Genomic DNA, 16780 nt, shown 5'->3' with positions numbered 1-16780 from the left:
CAGATTTGATCGGTTAATTCGGAATGTAATTTTTCACAAAAAATCACAGATCGAATTTTCTCAAAAGGGACAGAGGAATTCGAAAATTCCCCTTGAATATTATGAGTGATTTTCGAAAATTACAAGATGGAATGCTTATGATTTTCGAACACTACTCATATATTTATAGATAATTTCTAGACTAGATTAAGTTATGATTATATTAGGACTCTAACTCCTTAGGGCCCATAATCCATAACTGAAGCCCAACAAGCCAAGCCTGTTATTATAAAAATTAATATAAAATTCATCGTGACTCTTATTGATAAACTGATTTTACCAATGTACACAGAAACCATTTCTGCACCTTTTAAAGTCAAGATAATTTTTCTGAATCCGAATTCAGTGATTTCCAAAAATGTCCATCCCTATGTCATTTTAGGAAATTCCACTCCCTTTTAGTTAAGAAGTCCAACTTCTCTTTCATTAAATTTAACTCTTTAAATTTAACTATCTCAACGGGATTTAGTAATCCATTACTTGTGTGACCCTCAATGGTTCAGGGATACAGCTAGCCGTGGGCTCACAAATCCTTGTGACTCGGAACAACAATTTCCGACTTGCCCAACGAATCATGGTAAGAGCGTCTAGAAACATCGCCCCATGATTCCCTAGGTATCACTGATAGTGCCTGCAAGAACCAGTAAGTTTTGGTTAGCGTACAGTACATTCCCTTCATCCATATATCCCGATCGAATCAACAACCATTGGTGCATCGAGAGTCGTTCGAGATTCGATAACTATGCATTACATCTTGGAGATCAAATAGTGACATCGCATGTGTTACTAGGAAAACCGAGTAACCTAAAACACATCATGGACTCTGGCCAGAGATTCATCACACTAATATCTCCTCAGATCTCATAGGATATCCATACTCGCAAGTATGTGGTGAATCCTTGACAACAAAGCATCGACTCCTATATGTGTCGTAACTGTACTCAATCCCGACACCTGATGACCCCAATAGAGTCGGTAAACGAGTCAAAGTACAGTACTAGCATATAGAGTCTCAATGATGTTTCAAGTAGTAAGGACTAATGGTGTACAACCAAAACCGCGGACTTTATCCACTCGATAAGTGATAACCACTTGGAAAGTCCGAATAGGGTAATTCGATCATTTATCATATGAATATCCATTTGCATGCTTTGAACATCTCCATGTACATTACCAATGAAACGTGGTACTTGGCATCACAAATGCTAGTCTCAATCTCGAGCGATCCTTATCCTTATTAGCGGATGGCTTAATTGACTAGGAACTGTTTAGAATATACAGTGACTATAAGATATGTTTCATAATAGTGATCTCTCTTTATTCACTATCTCATCTTACTTACACTATAGTATATTCAAGGTCTTTATCAAAACAACAATAGTATATCACAATATAACAATATGAAGAAAGACAAAGATAATTCCATTAATGAATGTAAATTATATTAAACAAAGATTGTTTATACATAGAGTCACAAAAGCCCTTAGCCACAAGTTGGCTAACCAGGCACCCACTCTTTCAGAGGGTTGGTTAGTGGTTCTGGTTCTCAGGATACCATTCAGCAGCGCCCTCAGATTGCATAGCATGGTTTGTTTACTTTGCGTCCACGATTTCAGGGGAAAGTCTTTGCACTCTACCAGGATCAAGCCAACACCAAGAATGAGCGCATGATTGAAGGTACTTTTAGATTATGTGGTATACATGCTTTTGTATGTATTGACACTGGTGCATCTAATTCGTTTATTTCTGCACGATTTGTCAAGAGTTATAAGTTTCCCTACATTTCTTTAGTTTTCCTCTTAGTTGTATCGACCCTAATGGGACATGATTTTTTAGTTAAGCGTCTAGTGGTAGGTTGTACCTTGGAGTTTAAGGGTCATCAGTTGTGGACCAACTTGATGGTTTTAGCGATGGATGATTTCTACTACATCATCAGCATTGTCCTTCTCACTACCTATCAATCCATAGTGGATTGCTACCAGATATTTGAGCAGTTTCTTCTCGAGGAAGGTGATACTTGATTTTTCTACGGTGAGGGAGTGCAACCGCCGATGCCTATTGTATTTGCTCTGAAAGCATGTCATGCTTTAGATTCTGGCATGGAAGACTACCTTATATATGTCGTGGATTCATCCTTAGGGAATTTGGATACTCAGGAGATACAAGTGGTTTGAGAGTTTCTTGATGTATTTCCTGATGAGATTCAAGGGTTACCTCCTGTACGCGAGGTAGAGTTTGGTATTGAGCTGATGCCAGGAACATCATCGATATCTCGAGCACCTTATCATTTGGCATCGTCAGAGATAAGAGAGTTGAAATAGCTGCTGCTTGATCTACTAGACAAGGGCTTGGGGAGCCCAAGTTTTGTTTGTCAAGAAAAAAGATGGTTTGATGCGTCCTTGCATTGTTTACAGACTGTTGAACAAGGTGATAGTTAAGAACAAGTATCCTCTGTCGTGAATAGATGACTTGTTTGACAAGTTTTAGGGGACTTTTGTTTACTCCAAGATTGATCTGAGGTATGTGTATCATCAGTTGCAGGTCTTAGATGAGGATATTTTGAAGACAACTTTTCGTACGAGGTATGATCACTACGAGTTTTTACTGATGCCTTTTGGCCTGACTAACGCGCTTGTTGTCTTCATGGATTTGATGAACAGATTCTTCCGAGATTACTTGGATAAGTTTGTGGTGGTGTTCATCGTCGACATCTTGATCTGTTTGTACTGTATTGACGAGCATGTCTACCATCTCCGGATAGTTCTTTAGATTTTGAGAGAAAATCAGTTGTATGCCAAACTTAGCAAGTGTGAGTTTTGGATTGACCGAGTTGTCTTCCTTGGTCACGTGATCTCTAGGGAGGGAGTTTCAATTGATCCCAGTAATACAGAGGAAGTATTGAATTGGTCATGGCCGACGACGACTTCAGAGATCCGCAGTTTCTTGTGTCTGACATGATAATATCTTTGCTTTATTGAGAACTTCTTCCAGATAGCTAGACCGCCGACTCAGTTGACGAAGAAACATGTTATTTTCATCTGTTCTATAGAATGTGAAGAAAGTATTTGTGAGTTGAGACGACAGTTAATGATACCCCCGATTTTAGCATTTGCTTTATAGCTCTGGTGGATATATAGTCTACACTGATGCGTCTCTTCAGTGACTGGGTGTATATTGACTCAGAATGAGCACGTAATTGCCTATGCCTCCAGACAGCTAAAGACTTATGAGGAAAATTACCCCGTACATGTTTTATAGCTGGCAACCATTGTCTTCTCTTTGAAGATATGGTGACATTATTTGTACGACGAGAGGATTACGATTTATTCGTATTGGTCATAAATTCTTACAAATGTATCCCTTCCTCTCAATAAATATCTGTTACCTTGAGTTGTAAGTCTTGGAAACAAATTCTGATAAATAGTACAACTCTGCGCACTACCACTGTTGCGGCATCTACAATGTGTTTTTTCAGTTTCCATAAATGGTAGCAATTCAAATCTGAAGGACTGTGATAGTTTAGGGAATGTTCAGTGACTGAGGCTGACTTTCTTGAATATTCTGATAGGTGTCAATCGACTAAAATTCAGTTGAGCACCCTTGACTGATCGAGAAAATTTTTCAACCCAGCCGCTGATGCAATTAGTCGTATAGTGTATTGAGTTCTCTCTGTACCAGTGCAGTTTTTAGAGTGGTATAGATTGTTGTTCCTTGGTATTTACTTTCTTTCATAAGAATGTACAACATGGGATTCGAGTCTTTTCCGTGCTTGCAAACCACCATTGTATTCGAGGATGAGAGAAGCCCAGTATTTGGAGGCGAAGACTCAGAAGCTAGCCCGGTTAGCTCAAGATGATAGTACTTCTTGTTTTCACCCTCAGGAAGATGGTTTGTTGTGTCTATCTGGCCGAGTGGTAGTCCTTGATGATTCTTCCTTGCGAGACGAGATCTTGGTAAAACATGATTAAGTAATCATACTACTAATTGGCTAGGTGTTTATTGGATCAGAAATATGGAGTATAACCTTCGGACCACCGATGATTTTGGAACTTCCGAAGTGGGTGAAGCACCGAACTAGAGATGTACAGATCGAAAGCAGAGGGTTAGTTCGGATCTTACGAACTGAAGATAGGAACTTTAGTAACCCGCATCCAAAAATAATGATTAATTGATAATTAATCAAGTGATCATGTTTAGATTAAGTAAAACATGATTAAGGGATTTTCAAATGGGTCTAAGGAGTTCAAAAATGGATTCAGAGCACTCAAAAATAGCCGAAAGGATCCCGCGTCCTCGGATGGATTGGAGATTCCGAATAGAGTTGGGAAGGTACGAACCGATCGGAGCCTATGACCCAAGATCGGAAGCTCTGTTCAGTTCAAAGGCTCCGAACTCAGAGCGGAGGCTTCAATCAGTTACAGGGCCTATTGTCCAAAATATTATGTCACCAATGACATCACTGAAGGGACATCGGACGCTCCAAAGGGATATCGGAGGCTCTAAACAGTTGTCGTCAAGCGTCCTCAGGAAGCTAGAAACGTGGTTGGCTGAGGGAGTTTGGACGTAGGGATCGGACGCTCCGATCAGGATCGGATGCTTTGAACGTGAGATCGGACGCTCCGATCGCTGTCTATAAATTGGAGTGCCGAGCTCATTTCAAAGTGCACCAATTCCTCTCCTCTCTTCTTTAAGTTAGTCTTCTAGCTATTTAGCAGCTTTCTAGGCATCCTATTGAAGGTCCGGAAGTGGCAAGGCACTACGGGGTTAGTAGCGGAGCTGTGTCTAAGTTTTAGGGCAGTCGCCATCAGCGAGCTGACGACAAACACATGTAAATCTTTGGTTCCCTAAAAATATTTGGGAGTATGCTATAGCTTAGTTAAGGATTTTAGAGAATAAATAATGATGCATGAGTATTTTGCATTGTAGAGTTGATAATAGGTTTGGAACCTAGAATGGGACTTCTAGGACTGCCTTTAGAAAGGTACGTAAGTACTGACCGAGATAGCCGCATGATATATGATATATGTTTTGCATTTGTATGTTCTTTGTGTTTTACCATGCTTTACTGCTTTAGCACATGCATGTTTTTATATACTGCATCTTGTGATAGGTGAGTCGTGACCGCTTCCATACGTGGGTGATACCTCCATATGGATTCGAGTTAGGTGAGGGGAGGCTCAACCCCATGTTTTGTCTATCATTGGAAGACGCTACAGTGATAGGGGAGTATACGAGTACCCCGCTGACTAGATATCCAGCACGGTACTATATATTTATTGGCGCCCCTGAGCATACTATTTTACCAGGGTTTTAAATTCATTTATGTGCTGCATATATTTTATATATCATTGCTTCTTTATTGAGCGTAGTCCCTCACGTCCAGTTATTCTGTATGTCTGGACACCCCATTCGACGGGACAGGTGCATGTGCAGGTAGTGCGCCCAGTAGCTTGGTGAAGCCAGTGACCATGGAAAGACAGCAGGATTTGCTGTAGGTGTTATTGTTATTCGATTGGGTTGTATTATTGGTGTTATTTAACCGGTTGTATTCTGTCGGTCAACATTTATTTAAGCTTTTCGAAGTGTATTCTGACTAGTGTAAAGTTAATGCTTAATTAAGCTTAAATATCTGATTAGTAGTGGATCCGGGTTGGGTCGCTACATTTTTTGGTATCAGAGCGCATGCAAAGAGAATTTTTGGACATAGTGCTAAGAATTTTGTGATTCCTGTAGGGATTATGAGACCTTAAATGTGATGATGATGAGCCAATTAGGTTGCCCGAAAACTATCATCATCGTCAGGATTTTTAAAGATTTGGCTTATGGAATTCCAGCGAGTTTGGACAGGAGTGAAGGATTGTGTACGAGTTACCGAGAATTCGACTCATGTGTATCCTAGCTATGGATCGAGTACTAGATGTCAGAGGCAGTGGCAGAGGATTGGTTGGGACACACTTGATTCTTGCGTCTATTTTGTTCGGCCATGATGACACTCCTCTCAAGATTCTCCACAAGCCGTTGGAGAGATTGTCATGAAGACCTTGACCAGGGAATGCCTCGAGTGATTAAGGAATGACTGGTAAATTGCATAAGGTCTTTAAATTCAGGTAGAAGTTAATCATGTCAGTATGCTTGTGTCGATGCTTTCGGCAGGCAGACAGGAAACTTCATGTTCAAGACATGTGATGGATGCAAACAGATTAGATCTTGTGCAGAGAAAGTCTGCTGACATGCATTGATGCAAAGCATGGCAGGAGGGCTAGTTAAGGAGCACAAATCATTTCGCAGGGAGATTTTTCCGGAGGTCCTTGCGAGAGATCGTGCGAAGGAGTTTGGCCAGTATGCTAGTATTGATGCTTGTACAGATGAGAAGCTTCATGCTCAAGATCAAGATGTGCATTACGATCCAGACATGTTTAAATACTGTATTAAGATTGGTTATAAACAATGTTTCAGTTGTAAGTATTGAATCATCTGTATTAGTGATTTCAAACACTAGTTTCATCATTTCAAGTTTTATTATACATTTTCCAATGTATTTGGATTCTAGTGATTTGATTTACTACATGGGATTGTAATAAGAATTGTACATAACTTGAAACAATAATACGTGTATTAATTCTGGAAGTTTCTTAAGAATAATCCAGCACTTAGTTGATTGGTGTTCGACTTTAGTGACTTGCTAATGTTATTGCATGGTTCTAGTTGATTGGTTCTAGGTGCTTTCCCAGGATGACCTAGTTATTCGGTGGACTAAGTTAGTGCCAAGGATGAGGTAATTCATCAGAGACATGGGTATTGTTCTAAAGTTGTTTTCCTTAGAACAGTTGACTGTTTGACCTTCTTAGGTTGTGACCGTGTGATGATGAATTTTCATCAAGAAACCAGGTCGAGTATATACCAAGAGTTGTGAATTGTGACCAGGAGTAGACGTGAGGAGGCGCGACCCTTTGCCGGTATTACCTAGGAGACTTTGCGCTTCAGGAAGTGGTTGTGGGGAGGCTACTCAGTCTAGGGGTTTTGGTAGCAATCACAACAGGGTATGACCTTGGTGTGGATAGATACCGGGTCTCTTATTAGTAGTTTAGTTATCGTCTGGATATTGTCAGAGATATTGGTTTGAGATTTCTGCTGTTAAAAACAATTTTGGAGGGATTTCCTTGACGAGCGATCGTTCTGACAGATAGGTTTTGGCCTTTAAGGTATTACTAGACGAGTAGATCTAGTAAGTGTACGGATTTCTATCAGTAACTACACGAAGTATTGTCTGATGTCTTCAGATATGAAGCGTAGGGCTTCTTTGAAAGGGGAATGGTCTGGGTTGATAGATCAAGGAAAGTTTTTGGGTTTTAGTTTGCCTTGGTGTTCGTTCGTATGTAAAACACAATGAACGGTAGTTCTGGAATGGCGCGGGACTTGTGCCAATAAGACTACTCTAAGCCATCGTCTATCCTTCCGGAGAAAAGAATGAGAATCAAGTATGATTCCTATGATTCCTAAATATTTGGAATTAGCGAACTTGTGGCAGTAAGATCAAGATAGATGATCAAGCCATAGAGTTTATCAGTAGTTGACGAGTGATTGACTAGACTGATTGATTTGACTTGGCTGAGCAAGAGCAACAGCTGATCAGTATTATCATTGGGTTTAGTCAGATTCGTGTGATTCGGGGTATAGCAAATCAAGAGGTACCAAGCTGGTATGCTTAGGAGTTTGTTTCTTAGGAATACTTTGCAATAGTAATGTGATGAAGAGGAATTCAGGATTCTCTAGTTGTTTGGGGATCTCCAGGAATGCGAGAAACGGAACTTTTGGGGATGATTAGTTGTTCCAAGTTAGTGAACGACAATTTTTTGTTATGTGATAGCCAAGTACTGTGCTTGAGTGTTTTCCAGTGGCATTCTTGATAAATTTTCCTCGACAGTGATTCCCTGAGTGTTGTGAAATCCAATAGGCATTAGCAAGAGAACGTTAGTTGTTTTGGTGGGGAATAAGACAATAGCTAAGACCTGGTTTTCGGAGTCTAGCAGAATTGTTGTCATCTTCCAGCGTGTTTTTATGCGCGATGCCATTGAGATGAGTGAATCAATCAAGATCGACTCAGTATCCAACATGATTGCCACTAGGGCTGAGGACTTTTTAAGAGCTAGATGAATCAATTTTGTTCATCCCAGTTTGTGAGTCACATCAGTGCAGACTGATTGTCGAGGTTGTTGTGTTCTAGAAAGAGACAATAGTCAGATGTGTGATGTATAGCGAAGGATATTTCAAACATGTTAGTGCTAAGCGTGTTCCTAGAGGAATTTGAAAACTGGTGACTTCCGATATTACCAGAGATGACGTGTTCATCAGGAATCTTAGTCATTCCAAATCGTTGTGAGGACTGATTCATTTCAGCAAAGACACGAATTAGCGATATCGTATAATCCTTTGGGATTAGTTTTCTTTAAGATCAGTTGGTTCAACCTTGTGAGGTTGTGAGTAATGATGATGGTTTTCATCAGAGACTCGGGGATGAGTTACACTAGGTGCGAATGACTGTCGTGTTTCAAGGCAGAACAAGAAGCGTTACCATATGCCCGTGTACTGTGGATAGTTTGTTCTATTCAGGAATTGCGGAGGGGATTTTCCTTAGTCTCAATATATGCATAGTTATAGCAAGGGTATAGCTACCAGGAGGATGTCCAACGATAGCTGAATCCTATAGAGTTAGTTTTGCTACTGGGATAGTAGCAAAAGAGGTTTGACTAGTACATTGATTGAGAGTCATGGGTGAGCAGCCTGTGATCGAGACGACGTAGTTCGTCAGAGATAAGAATTTTACCATGGCAGTGTGTGATTCTAGATGACTTCTCAGATCAATGATTAAGGGTTGACCTTACGAAGATAGTTGTCAAGTTATGATATTTTTATTAGGACAAAGTGTTGAGTTATACTGAGAAACGGGAACTGAGATTAGTACTAGATGTGGTGGATTGAGTTTCCAATGTTGCTCTAGAAGCTTGTTGTGCTTCATAGGGTTGTGATAAGATTACCCCAGTCTAGAAATCGTTGTAAACAGTTACGTTGAAGTATAGTCTAGTGTCAATTGGATTCCCTTGTAGAGAAATACATGTTCCGATGTAACAGAACAATGTTGGGAAAGTATTCCTTGACTATGGGTATTTTGCATGAGAGTTTTGAGAACTACTAGATGGATGAATCTAGTTAGTAATTCAACGAATGCCACGAGCCAGATACGTTATGACTTGGGTTTCGTCTATATAAAATTCCCTTGGGATGGTGAATTTGAACAAAACAGGTGTTTGTGTTCTATTTGATCAGTGAGATCGTGGTTAGTTCAATTGGTACAAGATCAGTTCCCAGAGGTTACTCGTGAACTATCTTCTGATTGATTTCGGTATAGAAATCAAGTACCAAGGAAATTGCGTGTTTCAGATGATGGAGATGTATTGAAATCATCAAGAGGACTTATCTTGATACATACTAATTTGACATGCTGACGTCGGTATGCGACGAGGAACCAATGTCATTATGTAAATATCTCTGGTTGCGAGATATGATCGTGCGAGTGTCAGCTCGGTAGAAAAATATTTGAGAAATACTCTTTGAAGACAGAAGGTTTATTAGTGTTGGGATACATTGGTGTCAAGTAAGTTTGACTTTCATCAAGTGAGACAGCAGATTTCAGTTTCTGCGAGAGCCAAACTGATGAGTTTGGAAATGCTGATGTGGTTTAGTATTAATGAAACTTGCAGAATTGTGACAAGAGTTTGATTTTCTCAAAAGCTACTCGACCAGACATGAAAGTAAGGGTCTATAGTACGTTCTTGGGATTTACCCTAGATTTCGAGGACGAAATCTTTTAAGGGGGGGAGAATGTAGTAACCCACATCCAAAAATAATGATTAATTGATAATTAATCAAGTGATCATGTTTATATTAAGTAAAACATGATTAAGGGATTTCCAAATGGGTCTGAGGAGTTAAAAAATGGATTCAGAGCACTCGAAAATAGCCGAAAGGATCTCGCGTCCTCGAAAGGATTGGAGGCTCTGAATAGAGTTCGGAAGGTCCGAACCGATTGGAGCCTATGACCCAAGATCGGAAGATTTGTTGAGTTTGGAGGCTACGAACGTGAGACCGGACGCTTCGATCGCTGCCTATAAATAGGGGTTCCGAGCTCATTTCAAAGTGCACCAATTCCTCTCCTCTCTTCTCTAAGTTAGTCTTCTACATATTTAGCAGCTTTCTAGGCGTCTTACTGAAGGTCCGAAAGTGGCAAGGCACTACGGGGATAGTAGCGGAGCTGTGCCTAAGTTTTGGGGCAGCCACCATCAGCGGGCTGACGACAGACGTAGGTATAGCTTTGGATCCCTAAAAATATTTGTGCGTATGCTATAGCTTATTTAAGTATTTTAGAGCATAAATAATGATACATGAGTATTTTGCATTGTATAGCTAATGATAGGTTTGGAACCTAGAGTTGGACTTCTAGGACTGCCTTTAGAAAGGTATGTAAGTACTGACTGAGATATCCGGCATGATATATGATATATGTGTTGCATTTGTATGTGCTTTGTGTTTTACCATGCTTTACTGCTTTAGCACATGCATATTTTTATATACTGCATCTCGTGAGAGGTGAGTCGTGACAGCTTCCATATAAGGGTGATACCTCCCTATGGATTCGAGTCAGGTGAGGGGAGGCTCAGCCCCAAGTTTTGTCTATCACTGGGAGATGCCACGACGGTTGGTAGACGCTACAGTGATAGGGGAGTATGCGATTATCCCGCGGACTAGCTATCCAGCACGGTACTGTATATTCATTGGCTCCCCTGAGCAGACTGTTTTAATAAGGTTTTAAAGTCATTTATGTGATGCATATATTTTATATATCATTACTTTCGTATTGAGCGTAGTCGCTCACATCTAGTGTTTTCTGTATGCCTGGACACCCCACTAGACGGGGCAGGTGCAGGTGCAGGTAGTGCGCCCAGTAGCTTGGTGAAGCCAGTGACCAAGGAAGACAACAGGATTTGCTGTAGGTGTTATTGTTATTCGATTGGGTTGTATTATTGGAGTTATTTAACCGGTTTTATTCTACCGGTCAGCATTTATTTAAGCTTTCCGCAGTGTATTCTGACTAGTGTTAATTGCAAGCTTAATTAAGCTTAAATCTTTGATTAGTAGTGGATCCGGGTTGGGTCGCTACCAGAACTTCCGAAGATAGGCCATGTGCACTATGTGAGGTGTCACCAGAGTTTGGACAGGCAATCTCATGCATGAGATCGGAACGTTCAAAGTTGGGATCGGAGATTCCAAATCAGAGATCGGCTTCTGATCAGAGCTATTCGGAACATGGGAAGTATGCGCAGTTCAGACCTTCCAAACTGGGGTTCGGAGCTTATGAAATCTTCCCGTAAATAGTCCATCTGAGGGCCTTATTTCTTGCTCACAATCACACTTCTCTCTCTCAATTTAGTCTAGTTTGTGTGTTTTGGCCAGTCCTATCAGGGGCCGGGTAGCAGCTAGGTGCTTCTGGAGGATCTGCGGATCGGTGCTCAGGAGTTGGGGCCTTTGATAGCAAAGGGCTGACGAAGGACGCATGAATAGTCCGATATCCATGGTATTATTAAGGAGTATATATTATCTTAGTTAAGGTTGTTAGGCCAATTTTATTGATATGATAATTATTGGCTTGTAGGCTTGGACCCTAGACTACTATTGCTAGGAATTTTCTAGAGAGGTACGTAATTACAGACTGAGATTTCCAACGAGTATGCATGCTTACATGTTGCATTTTCGTGCCATTATTCATGTTTAATGCTTTATATACTATGTTTCATGTGCATATTCACGTTGACTCGAATCTCCTTCGAAATAGCCATTTGAGTAAGGTCGCTCAGTTCTACATCCTTGTTATATTTTCGAACACCGGGAGACGTCATGATGATGGAAACTGATGCTATGATGATACTCGATGAGTGTGGGGATGTACCCAGAGGAGTTGACCCAGATGGTACTTCCAACTCATTGGTGTCTAGACTGAGCAAGACTTGAGAGTTGACCAGTACCCCAACATTTGCATGTATCATATTAGGTTTGTATACTCGTGTTTTAAGTTCCGAGCGTAGTTCGCTCACGTACACGTTATTTTCTTGGACATCTCATTCGATGGGACATGGCTCAGGTTGGACGAGGCTGGTGGTTCGAGACAGGGCTGAGAGCAGGTTCAATTGCTTTTTTGATTTCTACAAGTTTTTTAGTTTCAAGGTTTTGATACAATATTTTGATATGATTGTATGACAAATTATTCTGTTTGGGCTTAGTGTCGTATTCTGTCGGTTTTTCTTGTAAACTCGTTTCAGTTTCGTTGATTTGATTACTGTTCTAAGTTTATCTCTAATTGTATGCTTAATATGTTAATTAGTAAGTGATCGGGGTCGGGTCCCAAAATATGGTTTTATCGTGTAACTTGATCAGTTTTCGTTTGTAGTCTTCTAATCTATAAGTTTCAATTAACAATTTTAATTTAGTAAATTGGTTTTTAAATTACTTCTTTTTTTTTTTCCACCGGAATGTTATTGTAGTGTTGAAAAATAATGATATAATTCTTGAATTCATGATATTATACCAAACATTGTGGACATAGTGTCGGATATTTCTTGCATATTCGAAATCACATCAGTTCTCTGAACAAAAAAAAAACTAAAATTAAAAACATGCGTTAACTTATTTAACTAAAATTACAACTTTAAAACTTTCATAACTAAAAATGGAAATACACAAACTACAATATAATATAGACTAGGTAAATCAATATGAGTAGATATTGTTTCCATGCTAACTGAATGTTATTAATAAATAATTAGTATTATTTGAGACTCAAGTATGAAGTATCCTTATCTCCCAAAAAAATAAAAAAAATAAAAAAGAGGAAACACACATTGCAACAAATCATTAGTAAACAAATAATATTCCTGAACCAATTTATATAAACCGAAAAACCTAGGTTGGTAACTTTTTTGTTTTTTGTTTTTTTTAAAAGGTTGGAAACTTAAAATACTAGGATATATGTTGGAGTGCTATATGTCCAACTAAGTAAAGCGATCTAACCATGACACTTGGGCTGTTGCGCAGTTTAAAAAATTTGAGTTGCACAACCATCCAAGTACCATGGTTCGATCGCTCTACCTATAAAAAATTACACCCAAACAATCTCACTCCCAAATTACAATATTGCAATCAATAAAAATCGAACCCATGACCTTGGCTCTGATACCAATTTTAGGACCGAGCTCTTGTCATTTTATCAAAAGTTATTGTTGATGGTAATAGTACAACTCAAATCTTTTAAACTGCACATCAGCCCAAGAATCATGGTTAGATCGCTCTACCTAGAGGGGACAATTATTGCACCCCAAACACAAGGAATGCAATTATTGGGAGGGAGATTTTTGGGGTGCAATAATGCTAGGTAGACCGATCAAACCATGACGCTTGGACTGAGATGTTTAATGATGTTACAATTAGCATAAACAAATTTAAACAATTGTTGGACGCAAAAACAATTATTTGTTCCATGTATATTTCGTATCCACGTTCATTTTTTTTTAGTTGAGAAGATGATTTTTTATAATTAAATATCGAATTCGAAATCTTGTCCAAACTTAGGACTTTGACTTTATATAAAATCATCGGCCCAATAGACCTTATTGATGCCCATAATAATATTAGGGTCTGGTTTGACCCGAACCTGACAGCCCATATCGGGGAAAGGTGCCCCAAAATTCACTAAGCCCTATTATATATAAAAGCCCAAGCTGGATAAAAGCCCAACCAATAACAAAAGGAAAATATTATATGTAAAATCCCAAGTTGTTGAACCCACTGGGCCAAGCCCTGTCTGGGTAGGGAAGAAGGCCGACCTGGGCCCAGCAAGATAATTCTTGAATGTTGGAAACACTTGAAGATCTATAGAAGATAACGAAAGATCTCGATGAACTTAGGACTACGATGAGACTATCAGGTCGGCTGAGAGTCCTAACCGCCATGGTAACTGAGTTCTACTAGTATCTCTCCTACCTCGTATAGAACTATACCCCAACAAGATTCTAATCCTATGAGGTAATGACCCATCCTGCCCCTATAAATACCAGGTATTTCTTATGGTTTTAGATATTCACTTTTGCTCATGCATTCACACTCACTCATATTCCCTTGCTCTATCAATTTTATTACATTCTTCATCTTTTGAGCTCTGACTTGAACATCGGAGGGGTCACGCCGAACACATTTTTGGCGCCTCCTAACCCTGTTTTTGTTTGTGCAGAGAATATTTATTCACCCAACCTGACCCGCGTGTTGAAAGAATTCAAGATCCGCTCTACCATATCGAACTCGAGGTAAAATTTTGGTAACATCAAATGGCGTCATCTGTGGGAATTTGAAGAAAAAAGAGTCAAGATGGCAGGATTTTAAGACCCTAATGAGAATGGAGGAAACTCAGCCATCAACCCGGCAGAACTCACTCAACTGATCACCGCCACCGTAGAACGAGTGTTAGCAGGTAGAGAGTGGGAAAACCACCTCCTCCCAATCAGGACGCCCACTTAGAATAAATAAAAAAACTAAAGGAAGAGATGGAACTCTTGAAGAAAAATAGTCCGGAGATTTAATAGCATCGGTCCGGAATATACCTTTCTCCTCCGAGATACCGACGGCAGAACTCCCCAAAAACTTCAATTTCCCGCACATTGGGGAATATGACAGAAAGGGAGATCCGGAGAAGCACATGTCTCTCTTTGAAAATGCAGCCCTTCTACATAGGTATTTCGACCCGATTAAGTGTCGGGTCTTCCTCACTACTATGTCAGGGCCAGCCAAACATTGTTTCAACCTACTTCATCCATGGGATATTCATGAATTCAAAGACTTCAGTAAAACTTTCCTCCACCAATTCGCCATTATCAAGAAGCATGCTACAACTACTTTTAGCCTCTTTGTCATTAAACAACAAGAGCAAGAGTGCTTGCGAACGTACATTTGGAGGTTTAGCATCTTAGCTATAGTGACACGCACCGTGATCATCTACTAATCAAAAGCTTAGGCATGAAATTAACTTAATAAAACATAATCAAAGTAAACCAGCGGAAACTTAAATAATTTAAACAACCCAAGAGAAAGAAATCTGAAATTTTTTTACAACCATATCGAAAGACTGTATCAAAAACTCAAACAAAATAATTAAAAAACCCACTAGAACCTATCTCCACGAGTGCTGCCATCCTGCAACTACGATCTCCCTAAGCCTCCAGCTCCATCAAGTCTGATACCTGCCCCATGAAATAGGGTGTCCAAAATAGTATGAGGACGTAAGCACAAAATTTTCAGCATGCAATTATGAGTATACAAGATTATATGTGCATGTATGAAAGTGTACGGGTTACCAAGACTCGAGGTCAAGAATCTCTGGTCAAGAATAGTTTGGGCCTTAGGTATGTAGCTGTAAGGCCCGGAATTATTTAATTTAATCCGAGATTATTTAATTTTAATCCGAGTATATTTAATTTGGGAATTTTTAGAGTTTCAATTTAAATTATAATATTCTTAAATTATTTAGGGTTGAAATTGAATTGAAATAAGAGCCGAGGACTGAATTGTAATTTCTGAAGAATTGAGGGACTAAAGTGCAATATTACTTAAAAGTTATTAGATTATTATTGAAGTGTCAGCATGTATACGTGTAAAAGACTTATGCATTCAGAAAGTTTGGAGAAATTTGAACAGAGAAGCCGAGTTCTTCTTATTTCTTTTAATCTTTCGATTTTCAAACTGCCGTAACTTTTGATCCGATCGTTCGATTTCGATTTCGGAAATAGTTCTGGAATCCTTGCGACGAGGGCTTTGATTTTACGTAATTCTTTATGTATTTCATCATGTTTTGAGAATCAAGTTATAGCAGAGATCAGTACGTTTGCATATAATCATGTTCTTGAGGTGTTGTATCGTTTATTTTCAAACCGAATCGACGAACGACTATCGATGATGTTCTTATGATTTCCAGCTTATGATTCGAGTTACAAATCTGCTGATATGTGGGATTATAATGATATTTTGCTGGTTTTTATAAGTTATATGTTGATATGAGTTGAGAAATGATTTCGATATTTTGTCGGTTACCTATTTTCAATTGCTACGCCGTCGGTTTAGGTTTTGAAGTCGTTTTGATAGCCTATGATTGAGCTGAGGATCTTGTGATTGTATATTGATGGTTCTTGATCATAATCGTTACATTTCAGATTAGTTTCAAGCTCGATCAACTCAGGAAGTCCGACTTTGAACCGAGGAAGTTGCTGGAGGTTTGAAGTGATTGTATTGACGTCATATTGATGAGTTTGATTTGATTCTGAATTGGTAAGATTGAATGAAGTCTGATATATATGTTTTGATGTTATATTTCAGATTCGAAGTAGTCAGAACCGAGATATACGAAGGTATAATGACAACATCGCGAGTTAGGGATTTGAAACTCAAGAATGACGCTTCTTGAGTTGTTCCGCCAAAATCACATACTTGTTTATCTTTTGATTTGATTTTGATGTTGTCGATCCATCTCAGGTAGTGGATCTTTGAGTTTGAGTTGATATGATTACAATATGATATGTTATTGAATTGATTCTATGCCAAGGTCTGAGGCGGCCTTATTTTCGAGTCAAGAATGACTACGATAGATGGA

The sequence above is a fragment of the Henckelia pumila genome, chromosome 1, assembly GCF_033568475.1.
Source record: "Henckelia pumila isolate YLH828 chromosome 1, ASM3356847v2, whole genome shotgun sequence".
Classification (NCBI taxonomy): domain Eukaryota; kingdom Viridiplantae; phylum Streptophyta; class Magnoliopsida; order Lamiales; family Gesneriaceae; genus Henckelia; species Henckelia pumila.
This window is presented reverse-complemented; position numbering follows the sequence as displayed.